The sequence below is a fragment of the Rhinolophus sinicus genome, chromosome 4, assembly GCF_057876585.1.
Source record: "Rhinolophus sinicus isolate RSI-liver-muscle chromosome 4, RSI-T2T, whole genome shotgun sequence".
Taxonomy (NCBI): domain Eukaryota; kingdom Metazoa; phylum Chordata; class Mammalia; order Chiroptera; family Rhinolophidae; genus Rhinolophus; species Rhinolophus sinicus.
Window position 1 is genome coordinate 97794854 of NC_142504.1, and position 19626 is coordinate 97814479.

General features: G+C 49.5%; 1 protein-coding gene across 2 annotated transcripts in view; it reads right to left on the reverse strand.

The window, feature by feature from the left end:
- The window catches only part of ZBTB7C (zinc finger and BTB domain containing 7C), a 326762-nt gene that overhangs the window by 124582 nt on the left and 182554 nt on the right, over positions 1-19626 (reverse strand). For both annotated transcript variants that reach the window (XM_019721283.3, XM_074340005.2), the window contains one exon: positions 14016-14077. The gene's annotated coding sequence lies outside the window, so the exon portion shown is untranslated. The remainder of the gene's footprint in view (positions 1-14015; positions 14078-19626) is intronic.

Below are 19626 nucleotides of genomic sequence, written 5' to 3' on the forward strand. Positions count from 1 at the left end.
GGAGCTGACCTCAGCATCTGTACAGTTGGGAAGCCCACTGTTCCCATGATGGGAAAGATGCTAGGCATGCTGTATCCATCACCCCGACACTGGCACCAGCGTGACCATGAAAGCACAGACGTGTGCCCACTGGGTACCAGGCTCTATGCTAGGCATGCTGCTTACTTTATCTGGTGCGACGGCCCTGCAAGGCAGATGTGGTCATCGCGTTTAAGGGATGAGGACATAGAGGTTCAAGCAGGTTAAGTGTCCAGCGGGCTAAGTGTTCAGGCTTAATCCTTCCTGTCTCTGCAGAATGGAGTCTTTCTACTTGCCTTTCAGCAATTTAGTCATCACGGATGCTCTGTGCTCAGCATTGCGGGGACTCAAAGCTGAATGAGAAGTAGCCCTGGCTCTCAGGTAGTTCATACTGAGAGGGACAGACAGTCTTGCTCACCACGACCTGTGATGAAAAACAGGCCGGGAAGGCCTGCCCAAGAAACGGAAAGCTACCTGTGCAGGCTGCAGGCAGAGGGAGAAGTTCATTCTGATTGGCGCTGAGAAAGGCATCTGAGAAGATGTGGCCACAAAGCGACAGACAGGCTTTCAGCCAGGGACAGAAGCCGAAGAAACTTTCAAGACGGATTTTAAGCAGTTCCCTGCTGGGAAGATGAGTCTGCGGTGGGGGCTCCCCCCCCTTACATTTATTTCATGATGCGGTCATCGGGGTGCCCTCTTCCACAGGCCCGACAGAACAGGCTATGGTGGAGGAAGGGCTGGCAGGGCCCTGGGGACTCCGCTCCAGCATCATTTCGTTTACCCAGCAAGAGCGTTAGGACTGAAGGGAGCGAGAGGCGGGAGTGGGGAGCCGGAGTCTGCATGGCCTCCCTCCACAAGTATAGTCTGGGAGAGTGAGCCAACCTCCTGGCCTCAATCAGCGGAGCCCGGGGCGGAAACAGATAAGTGCGCTCTGAAGGATGAGCTCCAGCCACATGGCAGCAGACTTATTATTTTTCCCACACACTTGACTGATGTGACACAGAGCCACGGGGAATGGCCTGCACTGGGCCCGCTGCTGATGCTGGGAAGAGGAGGGAAATGACAGGCCTGGGGTCCTTTGGCGGCCGCTCACTCAAGGATGTGGCCTGGGGGTGGAGAGGGCCGTGGGGTTTGCTCCTCTCTCCCTGTTCTATCTTCTGCCTCCTTCTAGTTTTTCACTTTTTCTCCTTCCGGGTCAGCCTGGCTCAGGGAGGAAACATTCCGTGAGACTGCGGGGAAGCCCTCTGGCAGAGGCACATAGCACTGTGCTTTCTAGGGCTCGTGGGGGGGAGGCAGAGTGCTGGGCAGGAGTGAGCGCACACATCTCTCTTGAGAGGATGAGTGGGAGCACTAGCATGAACTCACCATTAACATGCGGAGAGCCCCTTCCGGGGCCTCAGTTTCCATTTCTGTAAAATGGACACCTTGAAGCTGATTTCCAGCTCCAATTTTCTTACAGTCCTGCAACGACGCCTCCTTCCTCTTCCCAAGGTGAGTGAACAGTGATTTACTTCAAGATTTGTTCGTTACAAATTTCTACTCCTACATCATGATTTGAACAGTCCTACTGTGTCAAGGGCATTAGATCTGAAACCTGACTAAGAAAATCAGCAAATCCCCTCAAAGGACAGGAAACTAATGTTTATTGAGCTTTCACTCCATGCGAGGCCTTATGCCAACTGAAAATATTCACGATGATTATCATATTTAATCTTGATATCAGCTCTGGGAAGAGGCTGTTTTCATCCCCATTGCCCGAGATGTAACCGAATTTCTGCCGTTCCTGCAGTGCTTTCCTACCACCTCCAGGATGGAATCCAGACTCCTCCCAACCCCACCTTCCCAACACCACGTCACCCCCCGACTTGGCCAGTCCCCGGATGGACACAATGTGCTTCTGCTACCACATTCAGTCCTGAGCCCACAATACTTCCCCCTCACCCTACCCACTTACCTTCCTCCTTTCCTCAAGCCCTGGCTCTATTCCTGCTTCTCCCCAAAGAAGGACCAGGACCAGGGGGAGGCAAGTGAGGCACCCAGGGTGCAAACTGTAATGAGGCCTTCACTCCCACGCGCCAGCGCTGCACCTGCACCACCGAGAGTGAGGCCGCCTTCAATTTGCCCTACGTGTCTCATTTGCCCCCCTCGAACCCCAGGCCTGCACCAATGTCCCTCTGCCTAGCCCGATGGACCTGCCCCTCCTCTGACGGTCCCACAGGCCTCCCTGGTGGGTCCTGTCACTGGATTGTGTCATGGGGGCCAGATTTGATTCCTGGCATGAGTGTCCATCTCTTCAGGGCAGAGACAATGTTTCCTGGGTCCCCATCCTGAAAACAGCAGGGTTCAGGGCTTTCATACCTCTAACCGCACCCCCTCTGCACTCTTCTGTCCTCGGCCCCTTTTGCCCCGGAACGCCAACTCATCTTTCAGAATCTATATCAAAATGATGGTCTATGTTTTCAGTAAAATATTACCATTAAAAATGATATCTCCACATGGGCAAATTCTTTTATGACCTGTGTGTAAGAAAAGGCTTTCTAACTGAAAATCAAGAGGCAATAAAATAAAAGACTGATGAATTTGACTATATAAGAGGCATGACAATTAAGTTTGCAAACTCATCCTAGAAAAAGTGCTACACACCTCAATACTGAGGATACATCCCTATGGTCACCTTCAAAGCACTCCCCTTGGGAAGCTATGCACCAATGCCAGCACCTAGTCCACCATTCAAAGCAATTTGGGGACGCTTTTTCTGGAATGGCCATCAGAGCTGTTGTATTACCCTTGATATCCTGATTTCCTTTATCTTTGGGTAAAGAAAGAAGTCATTGGGGGCTAGAGCAGGTGAGTAGGGAGGATGTTCCAATACAGCTATTTGTTTACTGGCTAAAAACTCCCTCACAGACAGCACCGTGTGAACTGGTGCATTGTCGTGATGCAAGAGCCATGAATTGTTGGTGAAAAGTTCAGGTCATCTAACTTTGCCACGCAGCATTTTCAGCACTTCCAAATAGTAAACCTGGTTAACTGTTTGTCCAGTTAGTACAAATTCATAATGAATAATCCCTTTGACATCAAAAAAGGTTAGCGACATCATTGCAACAACTCGCAGACCTCGTATATAAAAATTGTCAGACCTCGTATATAAAAAAATTGTCAGACATCGTATATAAAAAAATTATGGCAGTAGTGAAAGGTAAATGATAAACTGGGAGAAAGTATTTACCACATATATCATAGATAAAAGATTAATGTCACTTGTATTTAAAACAGCTCTTAAGAATTGAGAGACAGAAAACCAAAAACCCAATCGAAAGTAGGCAATAGAAAAATAGGCCAAAGAATGGACAACTCACACGACGACTATAAAAATTATCCTTAAACATATGAAAAAAACGTTCAGCTTCACTCCTAGTAAGAGAAATGCAAATTAAAACTACACTGAGATAGCCTGTCATACCTAGGAGACTTGCAAAATTCCAAAACTTGACAGTACCTTCCATTGGCAAGATTGTAAGGAAACAGGTCAGAATGCAAAGTGGTACAACCGCATAGAGGGGTACCTGGCAATACCTAACAAAACTACATACACATTCATTCTTCAACCCAGTAGTCCCATTCCTAGCAATTTACCCTGAAGATACGTTTCCAAGCACAGGAAACACTGGTAGAGCATTGCAGCATCATTTGTAATCGCAAAATACGGGAAACCACCTAAATGGCCCCACATAGGAGAGTGGTTGGAGAAACTATGGTGTGCACACACGGAGTACTATGCAACTGTAAAAACGAATGAGGAAGACACTGAACTAGTATGGAGTATTTTCCAGAAGATATTGCATGCATAAGGCAAAGTACAATATAAGCATGGATGACATGCTATCTTTTGTGTGAAAAGAAGGAAAAATTTCAAAACATAATCAATGTGCTTACCTTTACAAAAAGCAGTAGAAGTATAAGCATAAAACAATTTAGTTGGTTACCTACAAGGTGGGGTGGGGCATAAGAAATACAGGAGAGACTGACACATCTCTTAGTATGCCTTTTCGGATCATTTTGACGTTTGAAAGTACGTATATTTTTAAATATTCTACCTATTAAAAAATACAATTAAATCAATAAGAATGGGGGAGGGGGTGGGAAATCCCTGAAACTGAAAGCAAACTAAAAAAAGTGAACCTAATTGTATTTCAAATAAATACTATAGCCACACTCAAGAGCATGAGAAGAATGAAGGAAGGAAGGAAGGAAGGAAGGAAGGAAGGAAGGAAGGAAGGAAGGAAGGAAGGAAGGAAAGGAGATAGGGAGGGAGGACTAATCCAAATTATTTATGAACACAGCAGGTGGGTTAGGGGTGAGGGGGAGAAGGTTTGTTGACTGCAGTGGTATAGGTGAAGCAATTCGGACACTATTTTAAGTGTAATACAGGATGCAGTACATGAGCGAATGCATCAATGGCTTTGGGCGTATGGGTTTTCACCGTGGAAGAAGGACACAGGAATACGGAATAGGGGGGAGATAAGAAACACCCTGTGAAGGTGGACTGGAATTGGAGGTGTCGGTATGGACTTACGATTTCTAACATATGAATATGTAAGCATTCTCGTATAAGCACGTTTATGTGCATGTGTATATACATGCATGTAGTTTCTAATTCTGTCACCTGAAAGGGCCAAGAAGCAAAGACACCCCACACCAATGAGCACACCCAGAGCCCAGAGCTTGGTCTCTAATACCAGGCCCCACTAAGAGGAAGCGGGCCGTCTGAGAAAAGACGGCTTGCAGGCCTGGTGCGGGCCAGGTACACAATAAGCCTGGAACCTCTTGCTTTGCCAGAAAGTAAGAAAGTGCCCCCAAGACAGGGATGGTGGTCTATCAATATATCATGGGCGTCAGCTTATAGGGGCTCCCAGGGGTCAAACCTGGGACAATTTAAACAATAAAATAATTGAGTACAGTGAGAAATAATAAACTCTTGGAAAACAGAGGAATGCATCGGTCCATACTGGTATTATACAAATGAATACACGTTACTGCTTACAATAGACAACGTATACCATTTGCAGTATAAATATGTTCTCCTGCTACCGTGGAATGCCAAGCATTGATTGGTAAATACAGAGGCAGGGCTGGAGCAGGAAAAGCATCATTTTGCAACCATGCTGTTTACCACAGTCATCAACGGATGCCACATCCAGGGGGAAATCCACAAAGAGCAGAGTACTTGCGTAGTTTTAAGGTGTTTCCCCACAGACTACTTACTAGTTCAGAGATAGAAAAGACAGTTGTGGAGAAATCAGACAACGCCCTGACTGGGAGATCAAAATTAACATCACCCATGAGGACCAATGCAGCGAGTGCCTCCAGCCGGCATTGCCTACGCAGGATTCTGGCCAAGAATGGATCCCCTGAAGCTAATGACCAGAGAAGCTCAGACAAACCCAAAATGAGGAACATTTTATTAAAAACAAGAAGGGGACATTGTACTCTTCAAAATGGCCAAGTCATAAAAGACAACGAAAAGCTAGGAAAACGTTCCAGATTAAAGGACACCAAAGAGACATAGCAACTAAACGCAACCATCATCCAACCCTAGACAGGATCCATTATTGGAGGGGGACCCGTTATCAAGAACATTATGCGGTTAACTGACAAAACTGGAATACAAATGGCAGACTGGTAAATTCGATCAAAGTGTGTGTTAATGTTACATTTATTGATCAGCCGTACTATAATTATGTCAGAGACTATGCCTGTCCTTAGGAAACATGTACTGAGCTCTTCAGGGGTAACACGCTCAAATGGTTCAAAGTGTGTGTGTGTGTGTGTGTGTGTGTGTGTGTGTAAATGATAGCACAAATGACAAAGGAAATGGGGTAAAAATTTAACAGATGAATCTAGGCGATAAGGCTATTCTTTGTATTGTTTTTATTTTTGTGGTTTTTCTGTCACTTGAAATTATTTCCAAAGAAAACAATTTTAAACGTAAATGCCAACACATGAATGATGTTCCTTTCTCAGCAGGTGCAGTCTCATCCCCCTTGGCAGGCGCCAGGTCAGAGGGCAGTTCTGACATCAAGCCATCAGTGTTCAGTGTGGCCTTGGGCAAGTGGCATTCATCTCTGGTACCCACCTCATGAGCTGGCGGACAATTAAAGCAGATTATGCTGGCAAGTGCTTAACTCAGGCCAGGCCATAGAAATAGCTGGATCCACGGGAGCTATCACTTCCCTGGGGCTGTTTTTCATCATCACAAACCCCTGTAGGGGGAGGATGCAGAGCTGAGAGCTGCCTGTATTTCCAAGAGCCACGGGGGGCCTCCAGCAGGACAGTGAGCCCGGGAAAAGCAAACTGTCCCCCAGCGAGCCTCCATCGGGCTGCGCTCAGGGCTCTTGTGTTCTCAGCCTTGACCCACAGATGTCTCACGCTCACCGTCCTGTCCCTTCAGCTTGCACTCCCTTTGGAGGCCCACTCCTAGGCTCCCTTGGCACCTGGCTCGAGCTGCTCCGGTCCCTGTCTTCAGCGCCTTCTCCTGGGGAGGGATCTGATGTGGCATTTCAGTATGGATTCACTATGATCCCATCTCTCCTTTGTGACAGTATTGTTTCATTAATGAGAACTGTGTTCCCTGGAGAATAGGGTGTGTGTCGGGGGGAGGTGTTTCTTTGGGTTGGGGACTTTCTCGGAGGCCCTGAAATGGGCCCTGATACCAGGTCTGCCCAGGTCTATAGGTGTCATTTGGGAAAGAGGTATGTGCCATGGTCTCCATTGGTCCCTCCAGCCCATTCTCCACCATCTCCACTCGGCTTGGTGCCCAGGAGGCCGAGCCTTGCCCTCTGCCCTCCATCCTGTCAGCTCAGCAATGCGGGGGGATGCAATGGGGGGACGGGCCAGGAGGGAAGGAGAGAGGGAGGGCTGGTGCCTCACGCCCCCTCTTCCTGTCTTCAGAGGTTCCTCAGGTCACAGCCCGGGAGGGTGACCTCTGCCACCGCACCCTCACTGTCTCTGCTTTCAGTATCTCCTCTCCTTGCCCCTTAAGCCCCAGGGGTATAGCCGCTCACAGGGTTGGGGGATATCGCACTGGTCCTGTGGGTGCCCTACACCCTGCACTGGCCTTTGGACTCAACTCCGTTCACATCTCCCACTGTGAGTTGCCATGTTTCCCGCCAGAGCCCTGCCTCATGCAGACACCTGTGGAGGGGGGCCGTGGCCTCCCCCATAAACGGATTTGGTATTTGTCTGCCCAGTGAGGCCATATATTACCAAGCTCAGTGAGGGGACCCACCGCGAAGCCATTCACGCTGCAGAACAAAAGCAAGGGCTGCCACTTCAGGTCTCCTTCTGAGGCTCACTGCTTCCTGTTCTGACTGTATTTCATCTTTTCATATTTTTCAAGTTACTGTTTTTTTTTTAAGTTCCTGTTAACTGAGAAGCATTTCAAGAAAGAAATTAAAAGTGAGAAAAGTTGGTGCAGGAATGCCTTTTTTTTTTTTTTTTTGGTTTAAACCTTTTGTTATCAACTCTTTAGGAGCCAATTCAACTAGAGGAACATGTGGCAGAATACATTCTTCAAAATGAGTTCCGAGAGCTACTCGGGCTATTATTCATTCTATTAAAATCAAAATATTAGCTAATGCCTCTCGCGTCCTCAGAGCGGTCCGGCCACTTCTCTGATGCATTGTCCTACGGTACTTGAAAGTGAAGAGGAAGGGCCTTTCGTGAGAGGCGGCTGACAAGTCCTTCTGGCCTCCCACTCACACAGCGACAGAGAGACCCTGACTTGCTGTGTCAGAGACACTGGCAGGACCAGGACAAAGCGGTGGCCCGTGGGGTCAGGGCCCAGCAGGCCAGCCTGCCTCTTCCTCGGCCCTGCCCTGCACTAGAACCCCCACCCATCCACAGGGAGCCCAGGGTGGGCTTCAGCTGAGAGGGAACGCCCCTCCCGGTCCCAGGAGTGTGGTTTCCCATATCGAGAGCCAGAACCGATTCAGAAGGGGGTGAAGTGGGTGATGAGTCAGGCACCCTGAGGCTTAGAAATCAAAACCGCTTTGCATGTTTCCTTGGATCCCCATGGCTGCTTTCACCTCTGGAGGGAATACCACAGTGCCAACGAATGCTGCTTCTGGAGCTCGAACAAACAAACCCAGCTTTCCATGCTCTGAGCTCCAGAGTCACCCAGAGGTGTCATGGTGGCATTTTTAATTGGGTCCTGAGGAAAACAGTGAGGTTCTTAGCTCAGTGGAGGCTCATCGTCCTTGAGGGCCATGGGTGAGAGCAGGGCACCCAGATGGGAAGAGCTGCCTAAGCAGGTTCTGTGCTTGGGGGCCCAGGTGGCAAAGTCAATGAATGCATGTCCCTCGGGGGGGGGTGAGGGGGGGTTCCAGCTAGGTGGGGAGTGGGGGACACAAGGCCCAGTGTGAGGGCTGCAAGGGATCAGGGGAGGCAGAAATTCCTGGGGGCTGAGTGGACCAAAGAGGGCTTCCTGGAGGAGGTGGGATTTGACAGATGGGTAAACACTGGAAAGGAGAGAGGAGAAGGATGGGCAAGGAGCACAGTGAGTGAAAAGCTCAGAGGCCAGGGAGGGAGGTGGGGGGAGGCGGCAGGAGGGATCAGAGGTAAGGCTGGAAGGACCTTGCCTGCAAGCAAAGGTATTTCTTCTTTTCTTTCTTCCTTTTGTTTCCTTGAGTAATCCTAAATTCACTATTAATCTCCCAACACCTAGCTTGTTGATAAATGTTGATTTCCCTGCACACCTGTTCATATTTCTGATGGAAATGTACTATAAAATCACTCCATTTGGCTGGTGATTACCATGGCAATCAAGCACGCTCCCTGACAGGCCAGGACTCCTCTTGAAAACACGATTCTGAAGATATGGGCTTTCATTTCACTTATGTTGTGTCTGGGGAAAGAGAGGAGTGAAGCAGGGATTGGGCAAGGGGTGGGGGGATGGTTTGCTTCTCTGGGGATGTCTTAGCAGATAGCACAACCCCAAGGGCCCGGGAGGATTCTGCAGGAAGATGGGGGATAGGACGGCTAGGGGCCAAGTAAATGAAGATGGGTCCTGCATCCCTTGGTGCTGTACAGCGTGCAGACAGCTGGGGACCGCTTTGCAGGACGCTACGGGAAGAGAGGATCTCTGGGTACCCAAGGTTAGGAACCTTGGCTAGCACATCATTCAACCTCCCAGCTCTACGCAGGAACGACCTCTACGCATCCTGAAACATTACGAAGATGTTATTATTTCTTCCTATCGCAGAATTGTAGCTTAAAGCCTGGGGAACGCCCAACGTGTTTGAACCATGTTATTTAGTCTCGATGCAGTCTGTTTTGAATTTTCAAGAGCTCCAACCAGACTGCTTGGCTTCAAATCCCAGCTCCATCACTTCCTGGCTGCAAGTTACTTAACCTCTCTGTTCCTTCTTGCCTATGAAAGGCAGATAATACAAGTTTGTAATGCGTAGGATTGTTGTGAAGCTTAAGTGAATTAATACAGTAAAATGGTTAGGACTTGTCTGTCACAGTAAACACTCAAAAATGCCTGGAATGTAGCAGAGCCTCCCCTCACAGTGGATAGGGGACAGGGAGGATTGAGGGCCCAGCCAGTATCCTGCACTTTGCACAAACATTGCCTCACCTCCTTCTCCCGACACCCCCAGGTTACGCTCTGTGAACACTGAGGAGACAGAAGCCGGAGAGCCAAAAGCTACATGGTAGCAAGTTGGGTCTGAGATGGAATCCAGACTCTGCCTCCCGGCTGGCTCACAGCTCTTTCTGTTTCCTTCCCAGAGACCTTAGTATGCTGGCCCCTGGCTGTCCTGTTTTCCACCCCAAACTAGGATCTGGTCCACCTTCTCAAGCCTGGTCACCCCCTTCCTCTGCAGTCCTGGGAAGCTCAGGCCTAGTGGGGCCCGAGTTCCAGAACATTCACCTCTTGAAAGTGCATACACATCTATAGCTTTGAGTCATTCCTGCAATTGCCCATATATGTTAGATGTTGTCTAATTAAAAACAATCACCATCATAATAATAGCAGTAGTTGCATTTATTGCTTATGCTGCTCTAGGCTCTACACTACCGTCCCCTTTTAATATAAAAATATTTGTCATCAATGGAATTATTTTACGTTGCACCAGACTGTGTGTAATCCAAACCAGGCCAAGAGCTGTGGGTTGTGCCTTACAGAAACTGCCCTACCAGAGGCAGCTGACAGGCCATTATTCTGTGTCCTGCAGACTCTGTGCAGTGATAAGGAAACGCCACCAATTTGATGCTTTATCTGGTTGCAGGTTGAGGAAAGATATTATTTCAATCAAGATAATGATTCTATTTCTTGGACGGAAATGAGATTTTTTTTTCCATTGCCTTGTGGGGGTGCCACCAACATCTTGGGGCGTGAACAGGTCATGCCCAAGTTAGAGGATTTTCTTGCAACCGGAGAGAGCATGTCAACATGAAGGAGAACTGGAAGGAGGGAGCTCGTTTGCAAGAGAAAAGCATACACGCCAGGCCTGTGAGATTACAAAGTAAGTTCTCCGCGGACATTTACAGGCGTTAGACAAAACCTGAGAAACCAAAATTCGGAAGGTGCGCACACAAGGTGAGCCTGATAGCCTGGATTTCAAGTGAGGCAAATGGCCTATAAGGGCAATAATGAGAACAAAACTGCACCGACTAGACGCTCAGCTATGACAGGATCTTAGAAGCTTTCTAAACCTGCCTGTCACGTAGGGTAGATTTCCTGTGTAACTGCTGACAGATGACCCAGCCGCTCTTTCAACATGTCCTACGGCAGGGAGCGGAGCTCCCCAACAAAGGAGCCTGTTCCATCAGGGCCCCGCGTCTGCGATGAGAAAGCTCCTCCAAATTATAGTCCAGTCACTTCATAAAAGGAAACCACTGTGAAAATTCACAAGGTGCTGATACTGCAGTCAATCTAAACAAACTTTGGGAACAGTACACCTTTCTGGAAGTCATTGAACAATATGCAAATGACAGTAGATGATAAATGCAGTGAGCTTGTAACCATTTGCATTAAAGAGTGAATGGAGTGAAATTTTCAATTATTTTAAATGTTTGGAAATTTCAAGGGCTGTGATACAGCATCCCCAACTCTTTATATGTGATTTGCTTTAGTGAGGAAATAATAATAATGTGTGATTCTTATATCAATTGTTTATGTAGGAATTCTAAGGAGTTTGGAAATGTTTGTAAAGTTCGTATGCATTTTGAACATTCCCCTGAGAGCTGACCTGGGGAATTATTCTTTCTCCAAAGAAAAGGCACATTTCAGCTCACTCCCTTTGGAAAAGTCCCAACTGCTAACTCTTGAGGACCAAGAAGGCGGTATTTGACTGCACTGTGTCAGATTCACCAAACCTTTGAAATTTAAACCACACCATTATGGGTGTGCCTAGACAATCATTGGAAAGTAACCCCAAACCCTGGTAATATTGGTTGTCACCATGAGGAGAGCCAGGCTGCTTGGGGACAGAGGTGGGAACGAGACTTTTCACAGTATACCTCTTGGTACTTTTGTATGTAGAGCCATGGGGCTATATTTCGTATTAAGAATAAAATTACCATTAACAAAAGCATACCGGTGTTTCAGTGAAAACAGACTTTGACACTATTGATTTCTATATTTATATATATACTCTTAAAATACAAAGTTATGAGGAGAAAATTACTGCACAGTCAGGTGAAAACTACATGTGGCTAGCTTCCAAACAGGGATGCCCATGGGCACAGTGGTAAAAGCAACTGACGCCCCACTCAGTTCCCCTTTACCTGCTGGGGCACCCACTCCCCAGCTGTTTTCATGGGTGGTGTTCTCAGACCCCTGCTCTCCGTCAAGGCCATGACTTGGAAGTTGCCCTGGCAGCACCATTCTGGGTGCCGATGACGAATGAGGGGAGACGTGAGACCTGCCCCTTGCCTCCACGCCAGACATGACTGCAGCGCATTTTACTCGGAGCAAGCCAGAGAGGAACTTGCCCTGGCACATCCTTCCTCAGCTACTCCTTCCGTATTCTGCTCTCCTCTCTCTCCCTTCCAAGTTTCCCCTAGAAGTTCTCCCTTGATACACCCAATGCAGCTCAATCCTTGCCTCGGGCTCTGCTTCTAGGGAATCCCACCGAAATCAGTCACCAGTGTCTCCAAGTGGAGCCCCCTGTCTTTCCAGAGGGTTGTCCCTGGAGGTAGAAGCACACCTGAGCCTTCCTTTTTGAGGATCACACCCACCTTCCCACTTGGCCAAAGCCCAGCTGGCTCACACCATACATCCCTGAACACCAGCACAGCAAAACGCTGGCCCTCCACAACTGAGTTCCCTGACCAGACCCCTGTGGGAACGCGTAAGTACTCTTCTTCCCCAGGAGGAACGAGCAGGAAGCAGGTGCAGACCCAGACAGCCTGCCCCATAATCAGATAGTCAGTTACATGCCTCAGAAAGTCAGCGTGAATGTCAGCTCTACCACTTATTTGCTGAGCGAATTTGAACAAAAGCTTTCACTACCTCTGAGCCTCAGTTTCCTCCTCTGCAAAATGGCAAGACCCAACGGAGCCTCTGTGAAACATATATGAGGCAATGAGTCAAGCACGCGGCAAACTGGTAACGCTACGTAAATACTGGTTGTTGTGCGTGAGATGTAGAACCAGCTAGCGTCCCTGCTTGCTTGGAGCAAATAACTAGTGAACCTTTGTTAAATAAATAAGCCCCAGGTGCCCCTCAACCTGGGCATAGGGCCTAGAGCTCCCTGAGGGAGAGGCAGCTCCAGGGACGTGTAAGTGGATGTTGGGAGCACCGTCCTGGTACCTGTCTACCTGGAGCTCAGGGTGTGTCCCATCATTGATCTCATGGGTGTCTGGTGGCCCTCGGCTGCAGCTGTCTGGTGAAGGCTGTGTGTGCGTGTGTGTGTGTGTGTGTCTGAGCTATAGGGAGGATCCTCAATGCAAATTTCCTGCAATCTGTCCAGTGTATATATTAATATCAGATACAACCTTGGATTTGCTGAAAACCTCATGCGGCCATTTTCACACAGTGAATCACAGGCACACTGGCCCAAACTTAATTTGATGTACATAGATGAGGGATACTTTATTCCATCCTGATTCTTTGCACATGGACCATTCACGAAGCCATGCTGAGCCCTTCACGCCGGGCCTTGCCCAGCCTCACCCGTGGTGCCCCCATGCCCCTCAGACCCATGCCTGTGACTCCCTCCACGCAGACCATGGGATGCTCCCCTCCTGGCACCTCTGCCTGTTCCTTCCCCCTCCACCAGCCCAGTACACGTCTCTTTCCCCAGGAAGTCTTCCCTCCCTGCTGCTCCCTGAACCAGCGCTTCTGCCTGTGCCGTGAGGGCAGAGCAGGACCGTCCGCCCATCACAAAGTTCCTGAACCGCCTCACGTGCAGATGTCTCCTCTCCCCACACCGACCTGAAGCTCGCCCATAACAGGGCCTCGGCCTGCTGCTTCTCTCGTGTTTCTCAGGCCCTCCCAATACTGCCAGCTACTCCGTGATTCATAATCCTCTCAGGTTAGGGAATGGATTAGGTCACACGATTGCGCTCACTTTAACCCACTGGTGAATGGCCTAGATGAGGATTTACTGTTCTAAACAGGGCCAACCTCACAGCAAACTTAGACTTGTACCAACTGTTTGTGGCTCCAGAGTGAAGAAAATGCACAGCTTCCTTATCCCCAGAGGAGTCCTGCTCCCGGGCATGCCAGTCAACCGCAAGGGAGGAATCTCTTTCGTGAGCCAGTGGGCTCACTCTCCACTCAGAGGGCAGAGCTGGGGTTTAAACCATGAGGCTTCACCTCCAAGCTTCGCAGTCCTGGGTCCAGCCCCACTCAGCCAGAGACACCTCCAGAAGAACCGAAAGCCGATTCCATCCAGGTCATGCTCCCTTCCCCAAACAGGGAAACCTGCCCACTCCCCAGGAATACGGTCAAACCACAGACCTAAAAAAGCAAAATTCATACTCACAAGCAACGACGCCTTCGTCTTAAATTTCAGGCGGACAGTGTCTCTGCAAACCTGCTCATTTCCTGCAAAGAGAAGAAAGGGACGGAGAAGCATATTAGCATCTGCTCTGGGCATCCTTCGGTAGTTTCCTGGCCGACCTCGGGCTTCTGCACCTTCTCTGCATTCTCACGCCCAGGAGCACGCTCCCCTCCCAGGAACACTGTGTGCTAGTTGGGTGGGCTCCCCCGGCTCCCCACAGGATCCCACCCCTCCCAGCCGTGGGCTCGGTCCACGCCGCCTCCCTCCCCCTTCCCGTAGCCATGCCAGTCTCAGATTGACCACTGCCTCCAATTCCCTGAAGGCGCTGGGCTTCTTCCCACTCTGGAGTGAGGCCTCCTCTTCTGTAGCATGGGGTTGCCTAGCAACCCTGCCCGCCAGCTCGGAAGGCCCTCCTAAATTGGACCTCACAGCACAGGGCATCTCCTTGTACAGCTGCCTGAATCTTAACAATCTGGTTCTGAATAATAACACAATGGTAATTGCATGCATGGGCCCCAAACTACATTTAAATAATGTTCAAGAGCTGACACACACCAACAAAGGCCAGAGAATGCATTGCGGAGGTTGACTGCGGGGCAGGCAGGGCGTTCAGTGCGGGAGGGAGGTGACACCCAAGACTTGAGTTAATGACAATGCCAAGCTGAACTGTGAATTTGCCTGCTTTCTGCCTGAGTGTGTCACCACTTTAATGTGTTTTAAGTGAGTTAGGGATCTGTAGAGGCAATTAATGCCCAGAGGTAGTGATGCTTCAAGACAGAATGTCCTTTAGTTCTTCTTTTTTTGAGGGGGGGTGGATAAGGGAGGCCAAGGAGGGAGAGGAGTGCGGGAGTGATTTCCCTTGGCTTTACAAGCATGGCTAAACATGTTTTAGAAGGTGGGAGACAGAACTCCGTCAGCAAGAGCACAAAGCACTTGCTACCTTAGCGAGGGACAAATTCAACAGGAATGATGTGTTTCAGGATAAGAGGTGAAGGGAAAGAGGCCTGGACACTGGCTAGCATGTGGACGGAAGCAGCTTAGCGTGGTGTGGGCAAAAGCCCCGCGCGCCAGAGTCCAGCCCTCAATCTGTGTCCCTGGCAGAGGGTAATGAAGACCTCTGCTCCCAGCACAAGAGCCTTAACACGTGGGAAATGGCCAGCTGGCAATCTGCTTCTCGTGCAGTGATAACAGTGACGACCAGCCGATCGGACCTGATCATTTGAAAGCCGGAAGCATTTTTTTTTTTAAAGGCTCAAAATCCTCCCGCAAGGGAGTTACACGCCCATGGTCATAGCAGCATTATTGACAATAAGCAAGAGATGGAAGCAACCCAAGTGTCCACTGAGGGACGAATGGATAAACTGAATGTGGTATATGCATAGAACGAAACCGTATTTACCCTTAAAAAGGAAAGAAATTCTGACACGTGCTACCACATGGATGAATCTCGAAGGCTATGTGAAATAAGCCAGTCATTCACAAGAAGACAAACATTGTACGATTCCACTTATAGAAAGTTCCTAAGTAGCCACACAGAGAGAGAAAGAAAGTAGAATAGAGATTAGCAAGAGCTGGTGGGAGTGGAGAATGGGGAGTTCGTGTTTTAACAGTACAGAGTTTCAGTCTGGGAAGATGGAAACATTCTAGAGACGGACGGATGGTGGTGAAGACGGGGCAGCAATGTGACCGTCCTTAATGCCACTGACTGTACACTTTCCAATAGTTAACACGATGCATTTTATGTTATGTATATTTTACCACAGTTTTTTAAAAGGGCCCTGCGGTAATAGCACAACACACAGCGTTTTCTCCATAAGACTTTTGTCCAGTTTCATCTTGGAAGTGGCCTGTGCCATTCACACTCTCAGACGGGGAGACTGTCACCAGGGCTCGAGGACAAACTGGACCGTGTGAGTCAAGGCCAGGGACAGCCGTGGCTCGTAAGCGTGGAGTATGTGTTTTCCAGTCCGAAGGACGTGTCCGAGGACTGAGATACAGGATTCTCTGATGCCCACCTCCACCCTCGCCCTCTGGACGTTGGCCTCCTTCCGCTCAAACTGTCCCTTGCACCGTGTCCCCTGCCTGCCTCCTCCCTCAGGCACGAGGGCTCCAATGACACTCTCTTCCATACCCTCTGCTCACCCCGGGCTCCCTGCCTAGACAGCCCTTTCCTGACCTAATTCTCTTTCTCGTGGACCTCCATCAGTCCCATCTCCTCTACCAAACCTTCCAGAAACCCCCCACTGCTGCCGTCTCTGAATGGCGTAGCCTGCAACGAAGCACTTGCTAAGTTACTGTCCTATGTTCCTGTCTGAAAATGTCACCTCTCCCAAGAAATCCCTGGCAGGACCCCTGAACAGGAACTGTCACTAAAGTTTTTGGCTGTCACAGGCCCTGGCTCAGGGCTGAGCACACGGTGGGTTGCTTCTCAAGGCACTGGGAGGGTGGATGGGTCCTGCCTCCTTTCTCAGGGAATCTGCCCACAGCTTCCCTGACCTGGGGACACAGTGTATCTGCTGGCTGCGTAGCCCTGCAGGTAAATATTCTAGGCGGACGTGCATTTCCCTCCAGTCATTTAGAGGTGTAACTCAATGTGTGCGACAAACAATTGAGCATTTACAGATTTTATTAATTTGGAAAGGTCATTAGAGCTAACAGCTTCCCTGAGTGAGAGTGAATAAATAGCGTGGATCATTTTTTTCAGTGTCCTGATTTTTTTTCTTGCAATGTGCTTGAAATCTTAAAAAATAGTGTTACAAGTAAAAAAATAAAAATAAAGAGGCAGGAGGTGGGGGTTAATCCAGGTTTAGGAGACAGGAGGAGCCCAACGCAAGCTCTGGATAAGCCTCTTTGCCTCTCGAAGTCTCATTCTTCTCTGCAAAAGGAGGGAGTGGTTGCTAAGGTCCCTTCCAACTTAAACAAAAATAAAATTACAATTTGAGGTGAAAATGTGAGCTTAGCGACTTTCCCAGCTAATAGCCACTCTCCTAGCCCCTCCCATCCTACCAGGTGTTGGGCCCTACCTCACTTTTGGGAGGTAAGGTAAGAGTTCTCGCCCCCTCAACCAAGAAAAGAGCCTTAAGTATTTCAGGTGCCTCTCCAGACCCTGACCTGGGGGCTCTCCAACCTGACAGTCTGGCTGCCTTGCTCTCATCAGACCATTAAGGAACGCTCCAGACTAATAACTTGTCTTCTTGAATCCCAGGAATGGCTGGACATGGGCCAAAGGGCATCATCTAGGCCCTGTCGCCCCAGCCCTTGGCTCTGTGACCAGCCAGTGCTCTCAAGGGCTAGACCTCTGCGGGCAGATGCCCGTGGTTCTCCCCGCGGTGAGAAGCAAGCAGCCTTTAAGGAGAGGAGGGCTCGGGCTCCAGCCTGCTGCCATGGGGAGAGAGCTGGCCCTGACCTGGACGATGCAATCTGACATTCCCTCCCTTTCTCTATCCTCATCCCCTCTTCTCTCCGCCCCAAGTGTAGAGGACACACTGGGCAGTGGGAGGCCCACATCTGTCTGCAAATGTGAGCCCAGGGACACCCATGCCCCCACCTGCGGGTCACTCCTGGCTTTCAGTAGCAATAAGAAGTCTAGGTGTGAATCAAAACTATGACTAACAGCCTAATAGCAATGGTAACATTAGCATTACTATTAGGTAACACTAACTAATATTTGTGTGATGCTTTGTGACTTCAAAAGGACTTAAGGGTAGGATTACGACCTGATAACCCTATTGTGAGTCGAAAGTATCGTTAAGTCACAAATGCACTTCATACTGCACTGCAGCGTGTGGGCAGCTCACCCTCGGTTCCGTGCCTGAGTGGGAGGGGCAGCTCAGGGCCACGGCCCAGCCTCACGAGGAATGACAGACCGCAAATCGCTAGCCCGGGAAATGATCGCAATTCAAAACGTGAACTACACTTTCTCCTGAATGCATATCGCTCTCACTCCATTGTCAAGTCAAAAAATCCTAAGTCAGACCATCCTCAGTCAGGGACCATCTGTACTTTCCCACATACTTGTCACGGGGGGAGGACAGATTCCCCTCACTGACGGAGTACCTGCTGTATCCCAGGGTCCTGCTCCTTTCTGGGGACGCAGACATGAAAAGGTGTGGTCCCTGCCCACAAATTCTCTCCGGGAGGGTGGATAGTCAAGAAGACAGAGGCACAGAGAAGCTGAGTGACTTTCTCAGAGTCACCCAGCTGGCAAGTACCGGCCGTGCTCAAACTAAGTCGTGGCCTTGGCCCCTGTGGCCTTTGGAGAAAGACCACCCGCTCATCCCCAGCCTTTGTGGAGAGGCTGCCTTGAGATCTGATGCAAATTCATAAAATCTTTTCTTTTTTCTTTTTCCTTTTTTTTTAAAACTCTGCTTTTTTGAAACCTTTCTCTTCTAGGAGTTGCTGCGGCGCTTACAATCGGCCTGTGACACAACACTGGCATCCTTCTCAGAGTCTCTTGGCTGTTTGAAAAATAAAATGTCTGCATAGAGGAACCCTCTAGATCCCTCACTTTACAGACCGGGCAAACGAATCGTCCAAAGTCCCGCCCAGGACAAGTCCAGAACCAGAACCTGCGTCCCGGGATCTGCACACATGCACCTCACATTGGTGGGAGGGCAGCTTCAGGCTGTGTCCTGCTTCCTCTGAGCCCCCACAGCAGTCCCTCAGCAAACATGTGGGGCTGGGATCCCGTTCTTTGATGCGCACCCCCACCCCCCCATGGTACTGAAGGGACTGGCTCTGCCCCCCTGACGGCCTCACAGGGAGGAGCAGAGGCCATGAGAAGTGCCCTCAGGGGACAGGGACCTGCTGCAGGGCCCCACCGCTCTCAGGAGGCCACAGTGCCTCATGAGTTAGAGCCAGACTGGCCCTGCCATTGACAAGCTGTGTGTCCTTAGGTAAGTGACTTAACCTCTCTCTGCTTCAAATTTCACCAGCAAAATGGGCAGAATGACAGCCCCTACCTTGTACCTTACAGGGTGGAAGCGAGGATTAAATGAGAAGATGGAGGGAAACATTTGGCACAAGACCTGCCATTCTGTGTGTTTTCAGGTGAGGTCATAGGGACCAGCTTTTCCCTGGCTGGTCAGCGCCCTGAGCTGAGACACTGAATGCTGTGATCACGGCTAAGTCCCCAGCGCCTGGCATGGGACTGACACAGAATGAGCGCTGACTGTACTCCTGTGGGAAGTGCTGCGGGGCTAGGGGCCGCCCAGCAATTGACAAGAAGAGGCTGGGGGGTGGGGTGGGGTGGGGTGGGGTGCAGGGGACGGGCTCAGGTTGCTCAGCACAGGGTTGGTGGTGACAAGAAGATTCCTTCGGAAGCTGTGTTGAGTGGGTTGAAATCAGCTTTTTCTCTGATAGTAAAATCAACACCCTGGGAATGCAAAATGGTACAGCCACTTTGGAAAACAGCTTGGCAGTTCCTAACAAAGTGAAACATACTCTTACCATAGGATCTGCTAATTGTACTCTTAGGTATTTGCCCGAAGGAGTTCAAAACTTACATCCCCACAGAAACCTGCACATGGATGCTTACAGCAGCTTTAGTCACGATTGCCAAACATTGGAAACAACCAAGGTGTCCTTCCATAGG